The sequence below is a fragment of the Sciurus carolinensis genome (genome assembly GCF_902686445.1).
Source record: "Sciurus carolinensis chromosome 14 unlocalized genomic scaffold, mSciCar1.2 SUPER_6_x, whole genome shotgun sequence".
NCBI lineage: Eukaryota > Metazoa > Chordata > Mammalia > Rodentia > Sciuridae > Sciurus > Sciurus carolinensis.
The window spans coordinates 3,292,195-3,317,752 of NW_025920104.1; the positions used below are offsets into that span (position 1 = coordinate 3,292,195).

Here is a 25,558-nt window from a genome sequence, read left to right on the forward strand (position 1 = left end):
AAAATGAAAGGAAAACCAAAGAATGTCATATTCCTCCTTGCCAAGATATTTAAGATGGAGACACTTCTTTCCAAGACCTCAAATTTTTGTCATTTGCCAGGTATAGGGATGTTTTGAGTGCTGGTGGCAGTATGATGTGTTCCTTTTCAGCTCCAGTTCAGGCAGGCCAAACCAGTTAGGGCAGTGTGTGGACTGATCTCAGCCTCCCCTTGCCCACAAGCCTAGGCTAAGGCAAAGTTACCTGCAGCAGGGCTAAATTCATGCCCAAGGTCTCTGATTTTGCATCAAGAATGGGGTTCAGTGACAGTTGGAGCCATCCACCAACCTCTCAACCTCCATGCCTGTGAACCAGTCTTGTTTGCTCACCCATGGTCCCAAGGATCTTCAGTCTGTACTCTTGGGCATGTGACAAATATCCAAACTGTAGTGGTTTGTTGTCTTCTCTGAGCATGGAAGACCAAATCAGTAGAATCTGCACTGGGGTATGGAGCCTCCTGGATGAAGAGATTTACCAGTTCAAACCATGGTACTCCTGGACTCAGCCCTCTTGTAAGTCCACTCACAGCTTCTGTCCCTCCTTTTCAAGAGATCCAACCATACATTTTATGTAGAAGTGTCTTGTTGCTTCTCTCTGCCACATAGACCATATTTCCCACTGCCTAGAATCCTCAGCAGTCAATTCCTGGGCCCAAACTGACTCTGAGTGGACACCTACTGGAACAGAGAAGAGGAGAGGACATCGGATCTTGGATATATAAAAAGTGCAGGGGTTTCAGATCTCCCATGCAATAAATTCAGACAGTGATACCCATCTTTAGATGGCTCCTCATGACATTGATGAATTTCTTGCAAAGTTCAGGGAATCTCTTCTCCCTTGATAGCTTGCTATGTAGATTCTGAGTTTCTTTTTATTTTAAAGCACCATATTTTGGGGTTTGCCTCATCACTGGTTCCCTGCATTTGCACTCCAATACTTTTCTATGGCCCCTACCTCAACATGCAGCTGCACAGCTTCCATTTTGGTTCAGTCTCACAGAGCAGTAGGTAAGCCTTGAGTTCCTCTAATCTACCATATTCTGGAGTTCTTGATTCCAGTTTTCTCTAAAGTTGCATTTAGGTGACATACAGATAAGAAAGCATTTGGTGGATGGAGTCTTATTGTAGGAGGCTAGGATAAGATAATTAGTATGTGTTGTTAGTATACCTTTTTCATTGACAGATGATTTGGATATTCACTTCTCTAGAGATAAAGTTGGTTACTTGAAATATCCTGATAAAAGAAAACTTTGCACAACACCTTTTTGCAGTTCATTCAAGCACTTAAATGTGAATTGGTTAAGTAGTCTGAATTATTACTGTTATTTTTTCACTCAGTACTTCAAGAAACTGAGAAAGGGAAAAGGGCAAATTGTTCTTGTGTTTGCTTTTCCTTGAGGAGATGAATAAGCAGTCTGGGGCCCACTGAATTGTTGAAGAGACTAATTCATTAATATTTGCTGAGAATTTCTTATTAAAGCATAGACAACTTGTGTTTAGTGGCATAATGGAAAGGTAAATTATTTGCCTAATTTAAGAAATAAAAATTACTTTGTGTATTTATCCACACATAAGGAAATGAAAACTGTTCTCTTTTCTTTAAAAAATGAACTCAAAAAACTGCAGTATAGGATTTTGGGGTGGTGACACTCAAGCCAGTGTCTATTGTAGATCCAATAATATTAAGCACTGTACACGAAGTAGTTGGGAAAACCATTGAAGGGGAGGTAGTAACTAAGAATGTATCATGGAATGCTGTGCTAAACAGGGTTATAGTTTTATAAAGGAGATAATGGTGAAATGAATGTTCAATTAAATCTTTAATTATAACAGTTTGTGGGTAGAAGAAATACTGTGGGTCTCAAGAATAAAAAAACCTTTTGAAATAATGTAAAAGTATAAAGATGTGTGCATATATAAAATGTTGAAATAAACAATTGTGCTTAAATATCTCTATATTATTAACATAACCATATTTGGGAGGTTGAATATTTTAAATGAATTGCCTCTTTTTCTCCTTAAATTTGATTCATGTAAAGCACTTTGAACATTGCTGGATACATAGTAAAATACTCAAATATCAACTGTTTTCATTATTGGTAGTACTCTTTAATTTGTCATTCACAAAATAGTCAATTCAAGACCAGGACATGAGGTAGATTGAATGTAGAATAAGAAAAGTAGAAAATAATTTAATAATTATTCCTTCCTAGAAATTATGTTCTTATATTTAAGTGATATTTTAGTCATTTAATGTTTATATAAGTGACATGGGTATAATTCCAAGTTCTAATATGAAGGTTTTGAATTATGAAGTTTTTCACACCATTGGATCTTTTTCACAGTTCCTGTCTACAATCTATCTAGAAGTACCCTGTCCAGCACAGTGACAGACCACATGCAGCTATTGAGAACTTGAAATGTGCTGGTCTGAATTGAGATACAGTAAGTTTAAAATACACATTGGATTTGAAAGACTTAGCATGGATAAAAGAAAGTAAAATGTCTTCTTAATAATTTTTATATTGATTTATGTTGAAGTGGTAACATTGTAGTTATACCAAATTAAATACAATATATAGTGTTAAAGTTTAACTATTTCTTTATTTTTGGTGTTCTGCCAGAAAATTTTAAATGACCTATGTGTCTTGCATTGTATTTCTTTTGAACAGTGCTGCTCTAGAAATTTCTACTCTAAGATGATCTTTTAAGAGAAACCTGGGATTCTAGTTCCATTTCAGTCTTTACTAGTCATGTCACTCTCAGTTACTTAACTTCTCAAGAGTTCAGTTTTATCAGGGTAAATTTTATTTCTTTACCTAAAATAGATAATAGTATATGCTGTATCTCACTGAATTACTGTGGATTAGCAGAAAGAATTTGGCAGTTCTAGAGCATTCTACAGATATATGTCATTTCTAATCAGGCTTGTGTAATGACTAGAAAAGGTTGAAGGATGCTTAGTGGGTCATCAAAATCAATAATGGTTCATTTTTACTTTGTCTTTTACATGTTTATTGCATTTAAAAATGTTTGCTTTTCACATTTCTCATTTGTTATGCTTCTAATATTTAAAAAGAAATTTTATTCTTTTGAAATACTATAATAAACTTCCAGGTTTCTGTGATAGACTTTTTTTAAAAGCCTAGATGATAAACTGGATTTTTTTCATAATTTGAAAAATTGGGAAATAGAAGTGATTGAGAATGATCATAGAGTTAGTACCTCCAAAATAACCAGTCTTTAAAAAAAATGGAAAAAAGCAATATATACGTATACATACATACATATATATATATATATATATATGTGTGTGTGTGTGTGTATGTGTGTGTGTACATGTATGTGTGTGTGTGTGTGTTTCATTTTAAATAGGAATTTTGGGGCTGGGGCTCAATGGCAGATTGCTTGCCTATCATGTGTAAGGCAGTGGGTTCGCTCCTTAGCACCACATAAAAATAAAAGCATTTTATCCATCTACAACTACAAAAAGAAATTTAAATAGTAGTTTTTAGCACACATAAAACTTGCCTCTTAATAACAACACTGGTCCTTAGGAGTATTTCTGTTTTCTGGGTATTTCTATGTTCTGAATTTTTGTAAACCATGAGATGGTTACGGAGCTTGTTATTAACTAAAGAAAAGTGAACTTCATTATTTTCCAGTTGTATGTCTGTGCTTTCAAAACTTCTCAAGATAAGTTAGTAACAATACTTCTGTGATGCCTTCAATTCTTTTTCATGTCAGTGTTTGTTAGAAAGTGAGGAAATGATTGTGGTAGTGTTTCCCTAACCTTAATATTTTGAGAGAACAGTACAGATTATTTATAGTATGGCTTCCTCGACACTGAACTAGTAGCAACTCTCTGTGTACCTGTCTTCCTTTCATAGGTTTTTCAGGATTTCATGCAAAGAGGCAACCAGTGATGAAGACTTTTTCCTTTTGTCTGTAAGGATTCCAGCTCTGTTGCTGATTCTCTCTTTTTTTCCTTCAAATATGTTGTCTGCACACAATAAATACTCATTTTCCCCTTCCTCCCTTCTTCTTCATCCCCTTTGACATAAGGATCTCAGTGTTTGAAGACAATGAAGATTCTTTCAACTTGGACTTGGGTCTTCCCACTAAAAACATAGATTAAACTATTTTAAAAGCTAAATGTATGTGAAAGTTTACCAAAAATGTGAGGAGTGCTCAGACCAGAAATTGGTGAGGTGGGAACTTGGAGAGGCAAGCAAAGCACTGAACTGGTCTTACTTTTAGTGTATTTACTGAACTGAATTACGTGAAACTTTTCTTTCTTAAAAATTCAGTGTCTGTCTAAATGCTGGGCTCCTTCAAGCTAATGCAAGTTAAAACCACTGCTTAGAGAGCATTTTATGCTGTAATTATTAGAAGAAATGAACTCTGGTGGTATAGTGTTGGCAGGAATGTGAACTAAAAGCAACTTATTTATCCACTGCATTTGGGAGTAAATTAATGTAACCACTTTAGAAGAAAATGGCATCAACAGTAAAGTTGAACCTGTGCATATAGCATAGTATATGTATGCTACAGTCATATGTCCCAGAAAAAGTCTTGAACTTGTGTATCAGATTCATGACTGTGTAGCATCTGTATAGCCAAAGCAGCTAAAATACCTCTGTGGGAGAAAGTTTTCATGTATTTATTAAATAGGATAAAGTAGTGAGAGTTTTTGAGCCCATCATTCTGAAATCATCATGGCTAGATTTCAGAGAACTTATTACTATTTAAAGAAGGAAGTTATAGAAATCATATACATATAGTTGAAATTGGGAAAAAACAAACAAGAACTGTGTGGGGGGTATGTGTTAAAATTGCTTTAATATTTCTTTTACTTTAGACAAATTTTGTTACAAATATTAACCGATTAATTTTATAAATTGAGTTTCAATGACTTTTCCATACATGCATATATCATGTTTTAATTGTGTGCACCCTCCCTACTACTTTGTTACTCTTTTCTTTCACTGTGTTTTTCTTCTCCTTCCCTAAAATACCTTCTCTACTTTCATTTTATCTTCTTTTCCTAACAGTTTCCATGTATGAGGAAAAACATGTGACACTTAATCTTTCTGAGTTTGGCTTATTTCACTTAACATGAGAAACTCCAGTACCATCTGCTTTCTTGCAAATGACATGTTTGTTTATGACTGAATATTCCATATGTATATATGTCATATTTTCTTTACCTATCCATCTATTGACAGCACCTAGGGTGATTCCTTAAGTTGGTTATTGTTAGTAATGCCACAATAAAAATAGGTATGCAAATGTCTTTTTTGTATACTGACTTCATTTCCTCCAGAAATATAGCCAGGAATGCTATATAGATGCATCATATGGTAATTCTGTTTTTAAGTTTTTGAGGAACCTGTCTATTGTTTTCCATAATGACTGTACTAATTTACATTCACACCAACAATGTGTAAGTATTCCTTTTTCACATCCTTGTCAGCATTTGTTATTTTTGGTTTTTTGACTAGCTGTTTTGACTAGCGGGGTGGAATCTCAGTGCAGTTTTGATTTATATTTCCCTGATGGCCAAAGATGTTGAGCACTTTTCACATATTTATTGACCATTTATACTTGCTTTTGAGAAGTGTCTGTGCAGGCTCTTTGCCCATTTATTGGTTGGATTACTTGCTCTTCTGTTGATAACTTTTTTGTGTTTATAATTCTGGATGTTAATCTTCTTTCAGATGAATAGTTGGCAAATACTTTCTGCCATTCTGTAGGATCTTTCTTAACTCTTTCTTTTGCTGTGTGGAAGGTTTAAAATTTGGTGTAATCCCATTTGTCAATTCTTGCTACCATTTCCTGAACTATTAGGATTTATTTTGAGTTGATTTATGTACAGGGTGAGACATAGGGGTCTAGTTTCAATTGTCTACATTTGAATATCCAATTTTCCCAGTATCATTTGTTGAAGAGGTTATCTTCTTTCCAATGTGTTCTTGGCAACTTTGTCAAGAGTCAGATAACTATAGAGGCATGAGTTTATTTCTGAGTCCTCTAATTCCATTGATTTTTGTATTTCTTTTTTATGTCAATACCATGATATTTTTATTACCATCGAAATGCATTCTAGCATATTTGAAATCAGGAACCATGCTGCCTCTAGCCTTGCTCTATAATTTTTCCTCAGGATTGCTTTGGCAACTTTGGGTCTTTTATGCTTTCTTCTGAATTTTAGGATTTTTTTCCCTAATTCTGTGAAGAATGTCATTGATATTTTGATGGGAATTGCATTGAATTTGTAGATTGCCTTTTGATAGTTTGGCCATTTTAACAATGTTAATTCTCCTAGTATATGAACATGGGATGTCTTTTCATCTTTATCTTCTAGTCTCTTCAGTTTCTTAAGCATTTTATAATTTTTGCTGTAGAGGTTTTTACTGCCTCATAAATAAGGACTTTTTAGATATAAGTGATAGAAATTAAAAAGAAAAATAAGGCAATAATTAACATTGTATTTAGACTTCTTGTTAGTTTGGGTACTGAGAAGTATGTGTTAAGCTCCTGAAGTGATATTCCATTTCATATTCTAGGCAGTTAATACATAGTGTTCTCATGCATTTTAAAATAATTAAATCTGAAATAATTCCATACTTAGAGAAAAGTTGCATGAAGGATTCCTGTATACTTTTAACCCAAGTTTTCTAAATATTAACATTTTACTGTATTTGCTATAACATTCTTTTCTGAAATTTTTCACAATACTGTAATTTTATAGTTAAAATAATTTTCTTGAAGGTTACTCTGAGACTATTTGGAGATATAATAAAGTTTATAATTAAAATTTTGTTTACTTTGCATTTGACCTGCCAACAGATAGGGCCTCATCAAGACCTCAGACTGAATGATGCAATGTCACTGACTCTTCTTTGAAAAGTGCCAGCTATCCAAAATCCAAATTGTCAAAGAAGCAGACTTTACTTCCACATCAGATAAATCAGGTATATGATGAGTTATTTCAAATACATCTGAAACTGCAGGTAAGATCTAAATACTGATTTGAGAATTCAGAAATATTTATATTCTAGGCACTAAGTATTTGCAAAATTTGAATAAAATTTTAATTAGTAAAGATAATTGGGTTAAGGCAAGATCAGAAGGGAGCAAACTCAATTTGCAGGAACTGTTGAGTGAGAAAATATAGAGAATGAAAGAAAAATATTGGTAGTGATTTTTTTCTGTGGGCATGTGTATTAGACTTCAGATTATCTTATGTTCTATGTTCATCCTCATCCCATCCAATTCTTCTGAAGCAAATCTGCAGGTAAAGTGTGCTTTTTGAACTAGGTATTTGAGATTCATTGTTTTAAGTATTACATAGTAAGACGTTTCCTTGTCAACTCTAAAATGTATTTTTGAACCTTGTTGCAGTCTATCTTTTCTTTGGTGTTTGTTTCTAAAGGGTATAATTTGTATATTTATCACATTTCCACTAGGAGTACAGAAAGAAACACATGTAATAGTTTGTTTGCTCTTTTTTTCATTGGAAACATTATATACACTTGAAATACTGAAAACATTTTAAAAACCAGTTGTTCATTAATTAATTCATGTTGTAATAAATTAATTCATGTTGTAATAAAGTAGCATTTCAGAAAAAAAGTTTTTCTTAACCTGAATCACTAGGAAAAAAATTAGACAAAGACAAAATCTGGTCCTTGACCCAGAGGTAGAATTTAGATAGGAGAACAATGGAAAGGTCAATCCAGGTACAAGGAATTAAGAGATGAGTATTGTTTGGAAAGGAGTGATTGTCATATTGTGAATTTAGCTTCCTGTCTGGGAAATAAAATAGTGAAAACTGAGGATAGCTGTTTTATAGGTTTATTTTAATCAAAGAAGTGACAGTAGAAAGACTTTTGATAATACTCAATAGAATAAAAAAGAAGCAAGGTTGCAAGGATAGATCATCTATAGTAAACAATAAAGAAATATTTTTAAAAGTACAAGAGATTAATCTGATTACTTTCATCTTTAGACTGACTTCAAAATTTGCCTTGAAGTGTTAAGAGTTGTTATTAAGCATGTACTTTTTTTGCTTTTACTATTAAGAGTTTTTTGACAAAAGTTTAATAGGAACATATATGTGATCCAATTTTTATGCCATAGTAGAATAGGCACCAAACAGGCACCTTTAGAGAGGATATCTGGATATCTCTGAACAGCCATTATTCATACTCATTCAAGGCTTCTAACTTGACAGTATTTTTCCTCATGTTGTCACCATTCCAGTCTTGTTCTGTTGCCCACTAGTCATCATCTTCCCACATTCATCCCAATATTTAAGGGGTCACATCCCTACAGTAGTTCTTGATCATGTTTGTCACCATTTAATTTCAGTGATAATTTCTTGGCTATAAATTTTGTCAGCTTGTAGTCTATTCAACATACTCAGAGATGCTTTGAAGTGGAATTGGTGGCCTCCAAGCATATTCATTTTTGTTACACTATTAATTTAATGTATTCAGTAAATATTGGAGTACCTATTAATATACATTTTTGTTGAGGAAAACATATGCCTCTTGCTACATGTAGCTTATTAGAAGAAGTCATGTGTACCCATATAATTATAACTTTATAAACTTAAATGAAGGAATAATAGATGTATACTGTAAATACCTGATGGGAGAGATTTTGATTGAGATTGGAGGAGATTGAGGTAAGATTTTTCTGAGAAATTAACATTTAAGTTAAATCCTGAAAAATGAGTAGAGGTTATCCCAGTGAAAGATTTAGATTCTACACTGAGAAATTCCAGTATGAGAAGTTCCTGAGGCATGGTGAGTTAATGTATTTATTTAAAAAAATGTAGTAGGTAGCTCTGAAGGTTTTTAAAGCATGAAAGTTGCAAAATTTAATGTTGCAAAATTTAATTTACATAAATGTCTTAGAGAGGGACAGGGGCATAAATTGAGAGAATAGAGCATTCTACTGCAGGATCCCAGGTAAGAAATAAGGGTGACTTGGACTGGGGTGGTATCAGAGGAATAGAATAAAGGTTATTGTAGAGATAAAATATTCTGGACTTGGCATGATGAATTCAATGAAGTATAGGAAGACTAAAGTAAGTAAGTTGATTCTCATGTTTCTGGCTTGTGCATTGTGAAGAAAGAATGCATTTCAGGAAAAAGAGCAACATTTATGTTTGAAATAAGTCAGGTTTGGTAGTAAAACATATTAACCTGGCTATTAGAAAGTAGATAGTGGGTGATTATCTAATTTGGGGGTCATCTATGTGTTAGTGTTCTATCACTGTTACAAAATACCAGAGATAATCAACTTATAAAGGGAAAAAGTTTATTTTGGCTCATAGTTTTAGAAATTTCAGTTCATGATTGATTGACTCCTATGCTTTGGGTGTGTAGCAAGGCAGTACATATGGAAGGAACATGGGGTAAAAAACACTGCTTACCTCATGGCCAGAAATCAAAGGACAGAGGCATCTGGGTCCCATTATCCCCTTCAGTGGCACATACCCAGTAACCTAAAGATCTTTCTTTAGGACCCAGCTTATAAAGATTTCACAACCTCCTACTTAGTGTAATTCTGTGAACCATGCCTTTAATACATGGACCTTTGGGGGACAGTCAGCATCCAAATATGTTAGTGTTTAACATCACCAGTGTGAGAGGTTAGAGAAGTTGGTGTGAAATAATATTAATAGTCTGAAGTGTCTTGTATTAGGCTGGGGACCTCAAGTATACAGAGAAGGGGTTGGATTCCAGAGATACTTAAAAGGTGGGTTAAATAGGACTTAGAGATTGCTTGGATGTAGGAGATATGCTAGAAGTTTTATCAAGGGCAAAAGGCAAGTTTAGTTTTTGGACAGTTGGATAAATCATGCTGCTTTTTGCTTATACAGAAAACTGGAGGAAGAAGAGATTAGTTTATTCCTTTTTAACTCATAACTTAAAAATTAATTTTTAGTATATATAATATAAAGCCGATACCCTGCCTCCCAACCACCTGTCAATCTGTGCTCTGCCTGACTCTTATGCTACAGGAATTTCCGGCTTACACTGCCACCATTTTCCTGCTTCCCACATTACATCATAACATGCTAGATAGCTATTGGTTCATCAGTCAACTTGCAGTATTCTCCTCTGCTATTGGTTCCTTCCAGCCTGGGAGATTCCAATACCTGGGAGAAGCTACATGCCATCTTTCTCTTTTTTTCTTTCTTTTCACCCTGGAGTGGATGTGCTAGTCATCCCATAATAAAGTCTCTTGCATGAGACCTTGTGTCTGCATTGCATTTTTCTGGGAGCTATTGGCAAACTGCAACTGAGATGAGCGAGCAGGTGGCAGTTCAGTGGGAGTGTGCAGCAGCAGCTAGAATCACCGTGGGTCCCAAGCTGACTTAGAGTATATATTTAAATTATTTTTATTATATTCACAGTTGTACTGTTGTCACTGTAACCAATTTTATATATTTCATTATCCCAAAAAGAAACCCCAACACATTAGAGGTTATTCTTCATGTTCTCCAAAATCCCTTCAGCCCTAGGCAACCACTAATCTATTTTGTTTCTATATGTTTGTCTATTCTGAACTGTTGATAATACTGGACTCATGTGAGCTTTTAAAATAACTGACTTCTTAGCATGAACCTAATTTTAAGGTTCATTCATGTTATACCATGTATCAGCCCAATGCTTTTTAATCTTTTCCTTTTAATACTGGAGGATTGAACCCAGAGGAGTTACATCACTGAGCTACATTCCCAACTTGCTTATTTTTACTTCAAGGCAAGTTCTTGCAAAGTTGCCAGGTTGACTTTGAATTTACAATCCTTCTGCCTCAGCTTTCTGAGTAGCTATAATTACATCTATGCTCCCTGATGCCTGCCTAGCACATGCTTTTTATTGCTAAGTAATATTCCATTATATAGATATAAACACATTTTATTTGACTCATTAATTTCTGAACATTTGAGTTTTTTCCACTATTTGGCTATCATGAGTAATGCTGCTATGAATGTTTTTATTTATGTTTTGTGTGGACATGTACTCCATTTCTTTTGGGTGTATACCTACAGTGGAATGGCTGAGTCATAGGATAACTGTGTTTAACTTTGAGGAACTGGCAGACTGTTTTCATTTCCACTAGGCAGTATACAAGGCTTCCATTTTCCCCATGTCTTTTCCATCAGTTATTTTTCTGTTTTTGAGAAACACATCCTTTATTTTTCTGGGTCTTATTGTGGCTTTTGCTTTATATATTTCTGTGATGTCTAGCTGAATTCAGATTTGGACATGCTTATTTTGTGCTACCTGAAAGTATACAGGTAGAGATGTTAAATAGGCTGTTTAGACTTGAGTTTGGCACTTGAGACTATTATCTGAACAGTTGCATGTTGGAAACATATGGTAATTTTAGCCATTGAATGGATATAATCAAGCAGAGAGTGTGAAGAATGAGAAGAAAAATAACTTAAACCCAAATCCTGAACAATCATAGTAGTTACAGGATGGTGGAGACTGAGAAGCCATGACCAGAGAAGGTGGTAGAAAGCCAGGAGAACATGATATCATAGAAGACATTGAAGTATTTTAAGTTGAAGGAAAGAGATAGTCATATAACATGCTGCTGAGAGATTCAGTAAAATAAGATCTGAGAAGTTTTCTTTAAATTTCATAACAAGTAAGTCATTTTAGTAGGGCAGTGTGGGCTGAAACCAGATTAAAAATGAATTAAGGAATGACTTGGAGGTAAAGAAGGTTCAGCAAATATAGACAATGTTTTAGGAGGTTTGGTTGGGGAGGTAATATGGGAAGGAGCAAAATATTTCAGATGTGAAAAGAGAGATTGAAAATGTTTAGAGATAATCAGAACAGTCTTCACAAAGGGACTTAAGGCAATGAGATCCTGAACCTATCTGTGCAGAAGAGAAGGGCATGAAACTGATGTTTCCTTCTGTGGTCTTCCCTATGAATTTACCATGCCATCCACAGACAATGTTCCAAGGTGTGTTTAAAATTAGGAAAGAGTAAAATGGTTTGAAATAGACACATGGAGAACAGAATAAAGAGATGACCATGAAAATGTAGCAAGTTTTCTGAATAGCATTGATAACTTAATAGAGAATTGAGACCATGAACTCAAAATATATCACTTTACATGGTTTGTGATTGTTCTGTGATGGTTTTTAATCTGTGGTTTTTATCCTCAGAACAGGGAAGATGGTAAGTTTGTTAACCCAGGCCTGGAGTCTTTCAGCCCTTGGTGATAGAAGAACAAAAAAGTAAGGGAGTGGAGGATATAGGTAAAATAATGGACCACTTGTAGCAACTACTATAATCCCTATTTTATGTACCAATCGATTTTCAATCATCACTTGGTTAAACCAGTGTCAGTGAAAAACATGAACATTCACAAAATCTGCAAATTACTTTTTAAAAGTCATTCATATCTGGTATTTTGATACAGTGTTAAACTGCAGCACAACAGAATTTTGCTGAAGAACTTCAAAAGCTATGTTTAGTTGAAAGAGAACAACTGCTTTTCAGACATAAAAATGCCTTAAATAAAATTAAAGGTGTTGAAGAGGTTCTTACGAGATTTCAAATTCTAAAGGAGGTACTTATAAAGTCACAATTTTTAGAGTAATATAACTTCTTTTTTCTTAGTTTGTTTAATAATTAACATTTTGTCACATTTGCTCATTTAACCTTCTCCCTCCTTTCCTCACACACACACACCCACACAGATCCACACACACCTTATTTATAAACTATTTGAGACTAGCTCGCAAAAATCAATACATAGTATCCCTAAATACTTAGGCATGTGTCTCTTAAGAATCAGTACATTCTGTATAGCATTATATATCAGAAAATTAATGCTAATTGAAAAATAAAATTTAATATATAGTCCACATTCACTTTCCCATTTGGTCTCCAACATGACTTTTATTACTTTTGTTTTATTTTGTTGTTTTCTAATCAAGGACATACACAAACTCTATGCATTATTTTAGACTTCTTTGAATCTAGAGTAGATAACCATTACTATTTTTATTGTTCTTGGGACTTTTCTTTGGAGTCTAGGTCAGCAGTGTTGAGGAATATATTGCATCCTAGATTTGCCTGATTGTTTCCTAACAATGATATTTGGTTCAAATACTTTTGGAAATAATTTTATATAGTTAGTACAAGTTGATAACTATTATACTAACTACAGTTAGTGTAATTTATCTTTCCTTAGTATTTATAGTACAATGTCTCTTGGTGTCATACAGTTTATCTCTTATACATGTAATTTACACAGTAAAATTCATTGTTGTATATTTATATTAGTTTTGAAAATGCTTTTAATTTTGTAATTGCCACCATCCTCAAGATAAAATGTAATTCCAGCATTCAGAAAATTTTATTTTATTCTTTTACAAATATATCTTTTCCCATCCTTAGCCTTTAAACAACCATGGGTCTATTTCCTGTTGCTAGTTCTGCCTTTTCCAGAATATTCTGTAAATAGGTTCATTTCAAGCTTTTTCTTTAACTTGTGATTTTTAGCAGTAGCTCATTTATGATGTTAACTTGGCATGCTTTTCTTTGACTTTATCCAATTTGTGGTTTATCTTTTTTCTTGAATTTGTGAATTTATGTCTTTTGCCACATTTGGGAAATTTGCAGCAACTATTTCTTCAAATTTTTTATACTTCAATTCTCTTCTCTTGTCTGTGTCTCCAGACTCAAATGTTAGTCCTTTTACTGTTAGCCAGAAGATTTCTGAGACTATGTTCACTTTTCCTCATTTTTTATCTTTTGTGTTCTTTGTGCTGGATAATTTCTGTTAGTATGTCTTTTAGTTCACTGTTTTCTTTTTTCATCTCCATGTTGCTATTGAACAATGTTATGGTTTAAATATGAGGTGTCTCCTAAAAACTCATGTCTGACAGTGTAAGAAAATTTAGAGGTGAAATCATTGAGTTGCAAAAGCATTAACTTAATCAGCATCTTAATCCATTGATAGTTTTTAACTGAGTGGTAACTATAGACAGGGTATGGCTGGAGAAGGTAGGTAGTTGGTTTTGTTCTTTCTTTGCTTCCTGGTATCATGTGCAGAGATGCTTTCCTCTGCCACTCCTTTCCACCATGATGCTCTTCCTCACCTCAGGCCCAGAGCAAAGGAGTCAGCCAACTATGGACTGAGACCTCTGAAATCATGAGACCCAAATACATTTTGGCTGAAATTGTTCTTGTCAGGTCTTTTGATCAGAGCAGTGAAATACCTGACTAAATCAAGCCCATTTAGTGATTATTTCTGACATTTTGAAGTTCTAAAACTGCCAATTATTTTCTTTAATTTTTCTCATAACAATTTCTGTCTTTACATTTACATTTACCTCATAGAACATACTTAAAAATCCAACATCTGGGTCATCTCAGGATTGGCATCTGTTGATTGCATTTTTTCTTGAAACTTCACTACATTTCTTGGGTCTTTGCATGTCCAGTGATATTTGGATTGTATTTGAAACATATTGTATAGATTCTGTGACTTTTAGAATTCTCTGAAGAATATTGTTTATTTAAAGCATTTATTCAGCCCAGTGACATTAAGGCCTTAGCTCTTTCTGACCTTCTGTAGGCTATGGTTGTCATTTCAGTTTGGTTTTCAGAACCTTTGCAGTTTTTCTTCGTAATTCTCTCGTGCATATGCCACTTAGAGGATAGTTTGAGACTTGGTAACAGTTTAAAATCTTACTTCAGTTCTTCAAGCCTTTTCCCTGCTGTGTTTGGTTTGTCCTGTGTCTGGAATACTGGGAGATGAACACAATTTGTACATCTTCATGTACACCAAAGTGAGAGGATGCTTTGAGATTTCTTCTCCAATATTCTCCCCACTATTCAGATTACATGGTACCATCTTCCTGGTTTCTTTGACTGTCTTTATCTCAGAGCTCTTAGGAAAGTAGAAAGCTCCACTTCCATTCAGGGTTCCACCCTGGGGCAGAAGTTTGAGAGAAAAAGAAGAAAAACAACAACAAAACAGGAAACTGCATCCCTTTGATGTTGTTTCTCCAAATTTTTACCCCCTTCTCTAATTCCTGACTCTTCTTCAGTTTTCACAGCCATCAGGTAGCTGTTTTCTGTTTTCTCTAGGGTTTTTAGTGGATATCAGTAGGAAAAGAAGAGTCTAGTGGGTTAACCCTGTCATATCTTATATGTCTTTAGTACCTTTTGGATGTGGAAAAATTAGATAATAGAAATATTAAAGTAGTTTTAGAAGTCACTACCTATGACTGTATCTTCAGTTATTTAAGGGATCATTTAATATAGTAATAAAATTACATGAGAGTAATTTTTTCACATTGGATTTTTTCATAGGGCTAAGGAAAGAATGTTTAAATTATCAGATCTCTCCATGCTAATTTTATTCTTGTTTCTTTAGATTTCTCTACTATTCTTACTAATTATAAACAAACTGCTTTATTTTAATCATATTTTTGTAATTACTTAGGAAATTTATTTTCTTGATTTGCTGTAGATACTTGATTGTTTTGATATTTTATGAATAAATGAAAGAATTTTATATCTTAAACCTAAAACATTTTATCCTATTTAAATTTAATTAGAGGGAAGTTGATTTTTATCATTTCTGAAACTGATTCAGGAGAGAAATAGGGCTCAAATAAATTATGTATTTAACACTGTTTGAAATGTAAAACTGACAAAATTTTAGCTACTTTATGGTAACACACTAGCTAAAATTTACATGTTAATCTATAAAGCTATGAATTGCCTGTTACTCTCCTGAAAAAAAAAATCACAAATACATTTGTTGTTTTATTATTCCTTGATATGAATAAGAAATACATTGATGACTTTGGGTGAATTTCTCTTAGCAGAATCAAAAAATAGACTTATTTCTACTTAATTTATATGATATGTTTGGGTCTTTCACAAATGTTTGATGTCTTACTGTTAATTTGGTTTATTTTACAGTTTTTATAAATTATTTGCCAGAATAGTCATCTATGCTTAAATTAACTGCTTAACATTTTTTTGTGACCGAATGTATTCTAATTTAGTTAATCTATATTCAGTGGCATTAGTGATATGTTTTCCTTATCTGATTATTAGATTGTATTTTTTCCTTCTTAGCAACATGATGCAGAAGTTGAATACATAAGTGAAATTCTTAAGAAAGGGAATAATGTAAGCAAGAAACTAAAATCCTTTTGATGCATTAAAAGAATGAAATGATAGCTTAAAATATTTTAATATATTTTAGGTAATAAGACCTTCTAAAACTATATTTTTATACAATGAATAAGTTAATAGAACATTTTGGCTAGAGAAAATTTTGATTGGATTTATGTTAATTTTGAAACACAAATATAAATAAAATAGTCTTAAACTGCTATTGTATCCTTTTCTTCTATATTGGAAAGCAAGTTAGATGTTTGAAAATTTGAAATTTTTTCTTTATTCTTTACAACAGGGTCTTCCTGTTTCCCAGATGAGCCTGAAATTCATGATCCGCTTGTCTCAGCCTTCTGAGTGAGCTGGGATTACCACTGTGCCCAACTCTGAAATTTTCTTAAAATTTCAAATTTTTTTGTAGTTACTACATTCCTACATTAAAAATAAGTGAAAGAAAAAATCCAGATAAGCTGAAATGATTAAATTTTAGACACTGATTTCTGTCTTTAAATCTTATTATTTAACTAATTACACACCTAATAGATGAGACACAGCAGTACATAGGATTAGGGAACAGGAACTCTTTCACAAAAAGACTTCAAACTGAAGCATTAAGTAAAGAAAGAATATAAAATTTGAATAGACATATGTGGGACATAGTTAAGTTTAACATATGAGAATTCCAGGAAGAGAGGAATAAGAGAATAGGACAAAAGCTAAATATGATAGCCCAGAATTTTCCAAAACTGGTGAACGATTCAAAAAACTTTTACTACTGACAAGGATAAATTTTAAAGAAATCATACATAGGCACACTATATTAAAGCTGCTGGAAACTTTAGATGTAGGTTAGAGGGAAAAATTTAAAAGCTGTAAAACCAAAGTTTGGCTTTTAAGGAAGAAATGTCACTTATCTTCAACCTAGAATAAGAAGAGACAATTTCAACAGCCTTGAATCTAAATCTTGACATTATAAGAAGAAAAAAAAAATGGGACCAGTCTCTTAAGAATATACACACAGGCCTGGGGTTATAGCTCAGTTGGTAGAGTGCTTGCCTGGAGGCCCTGGGTTCAGTCCCCAGTACAAAAAAAAAAAAAAAAACCTAAATGGAAGGATATGTTATGTTCATGAATGAAAGACTCATTGTTATATACATGTCAGTTCTTCCCATTTATTAGATACATGTTACAATCTGGTTACTAATGGTACTGCACACTTAAGATTTGTACACACACACACACACACACACACACACACACATATATATATATATATATTAGTTGTTCAATAGAAATTTTACTTGAAAACATTTCTCACTACAATGAGTGTCTTTAAGATGTTAGGGATCTTGCAAAGTTTCATTGAATGAAGTAAACTTTCCTGGACACTACTAATGTTTAGGAGAATATGGTGATATTTAGCTGTGACCTACTTAATCATGAATGCTGCCTCTATTTTGCTACATTGATTGCTTAAGTAGACCAGATTGAGAAACTTTGATATGAAAATGTTTGAGTTTTATATTTGAAGTATTTGACTTTTTCCTCCCTAGTTAAATGAAGTAAGTGAAGAAAACAGGAAGATGGAACTTCAGGCTAAGAGAGATCAAGTTCTTCTGGATAACTTCTAGGTAGATTGTCTGCTCCTGAACATAATTACATTTAGATTTTTTTAATTTTCATACAATCATTCTTTAATATATGGAGATATACTATTGCAGAGGAATTATGAATTTATGACACAGATTGAAAGAATATTCCCATGCTGCTCATGAAATGAAAAGTGTAAAACAAGAAAAAGTACCAGTTTCTAAAACATCTAAAAGGTATCATGTGACTAAAAATTTCTTCAGAGAAAAAATTATATTGTCCTCTAGTCTTTTTCTTTCATTTAGCAAACATTCTTTTGGTATTCCTTTAAAGATACTATCTCTAGAATATTGCAATACATTTTTATTTGCAAAAACCAAAATATTCTAGCAGTGTTTCGGGTACAGTAACTCAAATCATAAGATCTTATTGTTAATACTGAATTTATAATTTTGCATATCATATTAATAGAATTTATAGTATAAAGACAGTAACTTTTTTGGAAAAAAGAAAATATGAATTCTCATATTGGAATTTTTTTACCTTTGGAAACCTTCAGATTTGTCAGTCTCTTAGATATATGATGATTTATACGGTAGAGTTAAAGCCAATTTTACTTTTCTGTCTTATCAAACTGCAATCAAGAACTTTCATGAAAATTCCTTATTTTGTTAATAAAGTTCATTTCTTTTACCTTCATTTTTATGAGTTTCTTGCTTATCTTAGCCAGCATTAATATTTTCAATATTATTTGGCCATATCTGATTTGGAATTTTTTTTGCTTGTTTGGAGAAGCTCTGCCCTTTAAAAAATATCTAAAATATGGTAAAAACACATTAGGTAAATTCTTCTATAACTTTGGTGAGATTATAAATTGACATAACTGTTTGATTTAATTTTTGACATATAGATATCACTTAATGGGCAAGTATATGAACTTCTAATGGTCTTCATGGACTGGATTTCACACCATCTCCTTAGCAAAGTAAAACATGAAGAATCTGGTATGGATGGTGAAAAGTCATTACTCAAATCTTCTCAGCAAAATATATTCAAGAAAATTGTGTAAAGGTTTTTTTTTTTAAATTTGAAATGTATGGTTCAGTGGATATGAAAAATAAGGAAAAGTCTTGGATATCTTATAAGTGAAAAATATTGAAAGTATTTTTGATAGAAAAATGAACACACTAATATTCACTTCAAAAAGTTTCATTTTTGACCCTATCAAACTAATTCACACTTATATTTTTCTTAATGTGATAGGAATCTATCTTTTCAAAAATAGAGGCAAGACATTAGTAGTGAAATAATTATATATTAGAATTATAAATATTCAGTGGTGTGGACAATTACTCCTATCCATACTTTTAGGATTCAGAACCTACTAGAACCTACTTGGTCTTTAGGCATGAAGGGCTAAAAATATTTATTTTTCAAGAGGATTCTAAAATCAAGGAGAAAGCACATTTTTAAATTCATTTTATTGTAAACAAATGGGATACATCTTGTTTCTCTGTACATGAATTAGAGGCGTACCATTAGTGTAGTCACATATTTACCTAGGGTAATAGTTTTTGATTCATTGTTATTTTTTTCTCCTTCCCACCCCTCCCACACCTCTTATCCCTCTATACAGGTCCTCTTTCCACCATTCCTGCCCCCTTCCCATACCCTATGTGTGTCATCATCCACTTATAAGGGAGATCATTAATCCTTTGGTTTTTTGAGATTGGCTTATCTCACTTATGATATTCTCCAACTGCATCCATTTGCCTGCAAATGCAATAATTTTATTATTCTTTATGGCTGAGTAATATTCCATGGTGTGTATTTTATATATACATATATATATATACACACACACACATATATATGTGATACATATATCACAATTTCTTTATCCATCCATCAATTGAGGTGCACCTTGGTTGGTTTCACAATCTGGTTATTGTGAATTGAGCAGCTATGAACATTGTTGTGGCTGAATATCTGTAGTATGTTGATTTTAAGACCTTTGGGTATATGCTGAGAAGTGGGATAGCTGAGTCAAATCGTGGTTCCATTCCAAGTTTTCTAAGGAATCTCCATGCTGCTTTCCAGAGTGGCTGCACTAATTTGCAGCCCCACCAGCAATGTATGAATGTACCTTTTTCCCCACATTCTCTCCAACACCTATTGTTGCTTGTATTCTTGATAATCGCCATTTGAATTGTGGTGAGATGGAATGTTAGTGTAGTTTGATTTGCATTTCTCTTATTACTAAGGATGTTGAACATTTTTTCACATGTTTGTTGATTGCTTGTAGATCTTCTTCTGTGTAGTGTCTTCTCATATCTTTAGTCCATTTGTTGATTGGGTTATTTGTATTATTCATGTAGAGTTCTTTGATTTCTCTATATAATCTGGAAATTAGTGCTCTATCTGAAGTGTGAGTGGCAAAGAATTTCTCCCACTCTGTAGACTCTGTCTTTGTATTGCTGATATTTTCCTTTGCTGAGAGAAAGCTATTTAGTTTGAATCCATCCCAGTTATTGATTCTTGCTTTTATTTCTTGAGCTACAGGAGTCCTGTTAAGGAAGTCTGATCTTAAGCCAACAAGTTGAAGATTTGTCCTACTTTTTCTTCTAGAAGATACAGGGTCTCTGGTCTGATTCCAAGGTCCTTGATCCATTTTGAGTTGATTTTTGTGCAGGGTAAGAGACAGGGGCTTAGTTTGATTCTTTTGCATATGGATTTCCAGTTTTCCTATCACCATTTGTTGAAGAGGCTATTTTTTCTCCATTGCATATTTTTGGCACCTTTTTCTAATGAGAAAATTGTATTAATTTGTGTTTCTGTCCATGTATTCTATTCTGTACCATTGATCTACCTATCTACTTTGGTGCCAATACCATGCCATTTTTGTTACTATTGCTTTGTAGTATTGTTGAAGGTCTGGTATTGGGGTACCACTTTCTTCACTCTTTCTGCTAAGGATTGCTTTAGCTGTTCTGGGTTTCTTACTCTTCCAAATGAATTTCATGATTGCTTGTTCTATTTCTGTAAGATATGTGAATGGAATTTTAATTGGAATTGCATTGAATCTGTGTAGCACTTTTGGTAGTATGGCCATATTGAGAATATTAGTTCTGCCTATCCAAGAACAATGGAGATCTTTCCATCTTCTAAGGTTTTCTTTAATTTCTTTCTTTAGTGTTGTGTAGTTCTCACTGTAGAGGTCTTTCACATCTTTTGTGATATTGATTCCCAAGTATTTTATTTTTTTTGAAGCTATTGTGAATGGGGTAGTTTTCCTAATTTCTCTTTCTGAAGATTCATCACTTATGTGTAAAAATGCAATGAATTTATGAGCATTAATCTTATATCCCGCTACTTTACTGAATTCACTTATGAGTTCTAAAAGATTTCTGGTGGAATTTCCTGGTTCCTCTAAGTATACAATCATATCATCGGCAAATAGGGGATAGTTTGAGTTCTTCTTTTCCTATTCATATCCCTTTAATTTCCTTGGTCTAATTGCTCTGGCTAGACGTTCAAGGACAATGTTGAATAGAAATGGTAAGTGAAGGCATCCCTGCCTTGTTCCAGATTTTAGGGGGAATGCTTTCAGTTTTTCACCATTTAGAATGATATTTGCCATGGGCTTAGCAGAGGTGGCCTTTACAATGTTAAGGAATGTTCCCACTATCCCAGTTTTTTCCAGTGTTTTGAGCATGAAGGTATGCTGTATTTATCAAAAGATTTTTCTGCATCTATCAAAATAATCATGTGATTCTTGACATTAAGTCTATTGATATGGTGAATTACATTTATTGATTTCCAGATGGTGAATCAACATTTCATCCCTGGGATAAAACCCACTTGATCATGGAGCACTGTCTTTTTAATATATTTTTGTATGCTATTTGCTAAGATTTTGTTGAGAATTTTTGTATCATTGTTCATTAAGTATATTGGTCTGAAATTCTTTCCTCGATGTGTCTGTCTGGTTTAGGTATCAGTGTCATATTTGCTTCATAGAATGAGTTTGGGACGGTTCCCTCTTGTATTTCATGAAATACTTTGAGAAGTATTGGAATGAGCTCTTCTTTAAAGGTTTTGTAGAATTTGGCTGAGAACCCATCTGGTCCCAGACTTTTCTTTGTTGGTAGGCTTTTGATGACTTCTTCTATTTCATTACTTGAAATTGGTCTATTTAAATTGTGTATGTCCTCCTGGTTCAGTTTAGGCAATTCATGTGTCTCTAGAAACCTGTTGATGTCTTCGAGATTTTCTATTTTGTTGGAGCATAGATTTTCAAAATAGTTTCTAATTATGTTTTGTATTTCAATTGTGTCTGTTGTGATATTTCCTTTTTCTCTCTGAATTTTAGTAATTTGGGTTTTCTCTCTTTTTGTAAGTGTGGCTAAGGGTTAATCAATTTTGTTCATTTTTTGAAGAAGCAACTATTTATTTTGTCATATTTTTTATTGTTTCTTGTTTTAATTTCATTGACTTTAGCTCTGATTTTAACTATTTCCTGTCTTCTACAACTTTTGGTGTTGCTCTGTTCTTTTTCTAGGGCATTGAGCCGTAGTGTTAGGTCATTTATTTGTTGATTTTTTTCTTCTTTTATTGAATGCACTCCATGAAATAAATTTTTCTCTAAGAACTGCTTTCATAGTGTCCCAGAGATTTTGATATGTTGTTTCTTTGTTCTCATTTACCTCTATGAATTTTTTAATTTCCTTCCTGATGTATTCTGTTATCTTTTCATTATACAATAGCATATTATTTGATTTCTGGGTGCTCAAGTAGTTTCTCTTTTTTACTCTCTCATTTTTTTTCTAATTTCAATCCATTATGATCTGATAGAATAAAAGGTACTATCTCTATCTTCTTGTATTTGCTAACAGTAGCTTTGTGGCATAATATATTGTCTATTTTAGAGAAGGATCCATGGGCTGCTGAGAAGAAAGTGTATTCACTCTTTGTTGGATGCTATATTCTAAATGTCTGTTAAGTCTAAATTATTGATTGCGTTTTTGAGATCTATGGTTTCTGTGTTCAGTTTTTGTTTGGAGGATCTGTCCAGTGTTTCTTGGTTGGCATCCATTCTCTTTCAGAGCTTGAAAAATGTTCCAGGCCCTTTTATCTTTTAGGGTCTGGATTGAAAAATCTGCTGATATCCATATTGGTTTTCCCCTGAATGTAATTTGATTCTTTTCTCTCGTGGTCTTTAAAATTCTGTCTTTGATTGTTAGGTATTTTCATTATAATGTGCCTTGGTGTGGGTCTATTGTAATTTTATGTATTTGGAGTCCTATAAGCCTCTTGTAATTGATTTTACATATCATTCTTCAGATTTGGGAAATTTTATGATATTTCATTGAATAGATTGTTCATTCCTTTGGTTTGTTTCTCTAAGCCTTCCTCAATCCCAATAATTCTCATATTTGGCCATTTCATGGTATCCCATAGTTCTTGTAGATTCTGTTCATGATTTCCTACTGTCTTCTCTGTTTGGTCGACTTTGATTTCAAGATTAAATATTTTGTCTTTAATATCTGAGGTTCTGTCTTCCAGGTATTCTATCCTATTGGTTATGCTTTCTATGGAGTTTTTAAATTTGGTTTATTATTTCCTTCTTTTAAGGATTTCTGTTTGTTTTCTTTAATATCTCTAACTCTTTATTGAAATGATCTTTTACTCCCTGTATTTGCTCTTTTAACTGTTGATTGGTGCAATCATTCAATGACTGCATTTGCCCTTTCATCTCATCCTTGAATGCCTGCATTTGCTCTTTCATCTCCTCATTTGCTTCTCTGATTGTTTTGATTATGTACTATCTGAACTCCCTTTCTGACATTCCTTCTGCCATGCTGTCATTGGACATTATTGCTATACCATCTAGGTTTGTTTGGGACATTTTCTTCCCTTGTTTTTTCATATTGTTCAGGTATGTACCCCTCTAGTAGTAAAACTCTGGGATATTGCAGATTTCCTCTATTGAGTAATATTTTCTCTAGATTTCCAATAACTCACATCTTAGCCATCAGTAGCCTGAAGTTTGAAGAACTTGATTATGTGGTGCTCCACTAGGGAGTTTGCCTTCTATGGATGGTGTCATTCAGGTGGGGTATATTCCCTGGTGGCTCTGATTTGCTCCTGTGTCTATCAATACATTCTCTTCTTGGCTCCTGGGTCTTGTCAATGGTCTTCTAGCCTCCTGTAGGTGTCTCAGAAAGGGAGTTGCCTTCCAATGATGATGGCCATGGTCTTAGTAGTAATTAAAAATGCCTGGACCAGCCTATAAAGAAGTCTTTGGCTAACTCCTTGAGGGTGACAAACCTTGGTGTGGTGGATGGATGGGGTTGTTCAGTGGTGGCATCTGTATTTGGCCTGGTGGTTGGGCGGTTTGGCTACCTGCTGCCCGACTCTGCAAGGCAGGCAAGTTGGGTGCCCACCTGCTACCTCTGTGATGCAAGCAGCCTGACTTGCCCGTCAGCTCACTCCATGACTACCAAGAAAGAACTTCTTATATTACAGATATTAAATTGAATATTGGTACTAATGATTTATAAATAGGATAAAATGTATTTAGAGATTGATGGTTAGATTCCATAAGAAATACATGAAAAAATTGAAGAGTCAGAAGTATCAGTGATATTGGCTAAATTATATTATTTTATTATGTGTGTGCACAAATATGTAATAAATCCCATCATATATACAACTATAATGCAAGAATGAAAAAAAAAGCAAAAATGAAAACAAAGAGGTGGAATTCAAAGAGTCAACCTATCATTATTTCTGTCTTTGACAATGAAGGTCCATGAGTGACTTCTAGAAGCTGGGAATTGCCCCTATTTTACAAGTTAGCCAAGATATGGTGATCTCAGTCCTACCACTTCAAAGCATTGTATTCTGCCAACAACCTGAATAAGCAAGGAACTGGATCATCTCCAACTTCCAGAAAGGAACATAGTTTCTGTAGACATCATAATCATCATGATCAATGAGGTCTGAGATCCACATCACACTTCCAGCCTACAGAACTGTAATATAAGTGGGTTGTTTAAATATTGTTTGTGATAAATTGTTATGGCAGTGATGGGGGGTAAATGAAGCTTTGTATAGAATTTTTATCACCTACATCAAGTATTCCCCTATGCCAATGCTAACCTTACCTTAGAATATATGCTAAGTAGGAAGGCCTGACGTATTTAAGTTCTGCAGAGAAATTCCATTTTGTAGGACTAGATGATATGAAGGCACAGTCATAAGACACTAAAGCTAACAATTGGCAATTTTAAAAAAATGGAATCTGGATCATATATAACTGTACATCAGTTTAATGGCATAAGAATATAATATTTATAACATACCTTGGCATTTGCTTTTTCATCTTTAAAGATATTCTTTTTTTTATTTTTATTGAAAACAAATGGGATACATGTTGTTTCTCTGGTTCTACATGAAGTAAAAGTGTACCATTTTTGTAATCATACATTTACATAGGGTAATAGTGTTTGTTTCATTCTGCTATTTTTTCCTTCACCCCCACCCTTCCAACACCTCTTTCCCTCTATACAGCCCCTCCTTCCTCCATTCTTGCCTCTCCCCCAACCCCCATTATCTGTCATCATCCACTTATCAGTGAGATCATTCATCCTTTGGTTGTTCTAGATTGACTTATCTCCCTTAGCATGATATTCTCCATTTTCATCCATTTGGCTGCAAATGCCATAATTCTATTATTC

The 25,558-nt window shown here is 33.5% G+C and overlaps 1 pseudogene; it reads left to right on the forward strand.

The window, feature by feature from the left end:
* LOC124973155 (coiled-coil domain-containing protein 138-like) overlaps nucleotides 1–25,558 on the forward strand; it is an 84,259-nt pseudogene that overhangs the window by 14,060 nt on the left and 44,641 nt on the right.